We start from the raw sequence: 2,806 nt of genomic DNA, 5'->3' as shown, positions 1-2,806 counted from the left end.
CTTCTGTTTTATGTTTTGCACATGCCGGAAAGGTAATAGGCCTTGGCCCCTGGGCCTGGGCTTCGTCTCTTGTGCTGTCTCCTGTCCCTGTTGCCCCCGCGCGCTGGCCCGTCCGCGCTGTGCCAGGGGGTATTGGCCGTCTCGCGGCTCAGTTCACAGTAGCTGAAAGGGACTGTGTGTGATGGTCTCATTTCTGCCCATCGTTTTCAAAGGGAGGCTCTGGCCATTGCTCCTCGGGTAAAATGCAGAGGGAGTGCTTTTTAAGATGGGACTGTCAGTGTTGGGGACACTCCTTAATTACCAAAACGGAATCCCCTTCAGTTCCTCCAGCTGTGTTGTTTTGGCACAGAAGATGTGAGTAATAGGAACTGGAGCTAAGTTGGAGTGAAAAAACGCACCGGTCCCGCCGAATTTTCCATCGAAACAGTTGATTTGTGTTGTCTGTAGGAATTCTAAAGGGCGTACCGTTGCTTCCTAACCGGAGTCATTTGAGAGATCTACCTCTGTACGTTCAAATGATTAATTTTGAGACTTTGCTCATGTGTGCAGTAAACCCTTTAATTCCCTAAGACCTTCCTTTCCTCCATCTCCTACCCCATTAAGCCCGCTTCAGTTCATCTCCTGAATTTCTTTGGAATCTGTCAGCTCTCCCTCAACACCCTAATACTGAACTTGCCTGTGTGTTGCGATTAGGTCCTAACTAGTGTCCATATATCTTGTTTCCTTCCAATCCATTCTTCACACAAAAAACCTTCAAGGCAAGTTGGAACATTGCTCATAAACATCGCTCACAAACATTGTTTTGAGAATAGAAAACACAGTGTTTGTTGGCCTTTAAGACTCTGCGTGGTCTAGAATCCTCTCTGCTTCTCTAGCCCCATCTTGTGCCACTTGTGCCCTCACTTTCTATGCTTCAGATACACTGAATTAACCTTAGTTCTCACTCATCTGACAGAAGTCAGTTCAGATATTATTTTTCACTGTGATCCCTAGCATTAAGCAAGTTGATTATCACGTTTTGTATGAGGACTAAAACTAAACTGGGAAGTGGAAGAATTGAGTTTCAACTGTTTCAGTCAACACGCATGTATTAATGATACCTACATATTGAACACCGGGCTAGGTTTCATGAGGGATACAGAAGTTCTGGCCATCTCTGGTTTTGGATATCCCTTATTTGTTGAGACCTTTGCGTTGTTTGGTTGCCTTTTGTCTGTTTTCAAGATGGGAAAACAGGAACGAGGGAAGTATAGGTTATTACTAGGTGGGGTTGAACAAGTGGAGCAGCAAACTGCAAGGCAGAAAGAAGAGGGACGTACTATAGAGGGATATGATTTCCATTCTCAAGGCGCCTGCATCCTGTGCAGGGAGACAGCCTAACATAAAATGTGCCTAACAAAAAATATATTGACTTCTTACTAAAAGTCTGCAGTTCATATAACCAAGGGGTTTATAACTTCTCCTTTAAAAGTGATATTCCTGGGACTTCCCTGGTGGTCCAGTGGTGAAGACTCTGCGCTTCCAATGCAGCAGGCGTGGGTTCAATTCCTGGTTGGGGAGCTAAGATCCCACATGCTGCGCAGCCAAAGAAATTTTTTTCAAAAGTTATACTCCTGTATTATTGAATTTAGTGGTTTAGATTTTGTTTTAATGTTAAGAAGATTTCAGTTTATTTACCAGGAACAAACAAAACATAATGTAAAAATAGTTTCCCAGAAACGATTTCCATCATTCTCTTCTTCCCTTTCTCCCGCAGACTGGTGTTTCATCTTTACAAGCTCTCTGTCTTTCCATAGGAAAGCTGTCTGGCTTGGAGGTTGCAATCCCAGGGAATTTTTCATCAGCGGGGAAGTCTCCATCACTACAGAGGGATCAAGGGAGAAGTCAGTCCCTGGTAAGTGAGATGCTCCCCCTAAACACCAACACAGCAGTCGTGTACCTTTTAAGGGGTTCAAGGGCAAGATGGGCTAGGCATTTCTACTAACTCTTCTTAAGGACCATGGACAGTGCCGTAAGCTACGAGGTAAGCGGTGACTGTTGTAATTCTTACTGGTGATCATTTCCTGTCACTGATTCTCGGCTTTCTTTGTATTTCATAGGACTGTTGTCAGTCCAATAGAAAATGAGTCTTATTTTTAAAAAACTGAAATGTTTTACAAAGCCTAGCATTCTCATATAGAGTCCTTTCAATTCTCCCCACTTTCCCAAGAGGCTATGAACGCTTCACACCATGAACTAGGAGAGGGGGTAGAGCCCTTTCTGATGAAATACATCAACAAAGACAGAGTCTTAGCCTGCTTGCTCTCTGGACAGGATCTCGGACTACAAGGTCTTCAATCCTGGTATAAATGAAGGAAGTGAGGACAGTTCAACTGGCACTCTCATAACAAGAGTTGTGAAACACCTTCCAAAGAGACTATAGCAGTAGATGAGGGAAGGGAGTGCTACAGTGTGGTAGTACAGGGGGAATGATCGGCTACAGCAGTGAAAAATGTGGTACCTATTGGTGTGCTCTCGGGGTTCTTGTACATGTAGCATAGATGACCTTTACAGTGGCCCTCTCACCTTCCCACCTGCATTAGGTGTTCTTTTTTTTTTAAATTTATGTTTATTTATTTATTTATTGTTTGAACTTATTTATTCTATGTGTTTATTTTTTTGGCTGCACTGGGTCTTCATTGCTGTGCACGGGCTTTCTCTAGTTGGCGGCTAGCGGGGGCTACTCTTGGTTGCGGTGTGCGGGCGTCTCATCGCGGTGGCGTCTATTGTTGCGGAGCATGCGCTCTAGGCGCGTGGGCTTCGGTAG

The sequence above is a fragment of the Balaenoptera borealis genome (assembly GCF_965194805.1).
Source record: "Balaenoptera borealis genome assembly, contig: HAP1_SCAFFOLD_2493, whole genome shotgun sequence".
Lineage (NCBI taxonomy): Eukaryota > Metazoa > Chordata > Mammalia > Artiodactyla > Balaenopteridae > Balaenoptera > Balaenoptera borealis.
The sequence above is the reverse complement of the archived record's forward strand: the minus strand, read 5'-3'. Positions refer to the sequence as shown.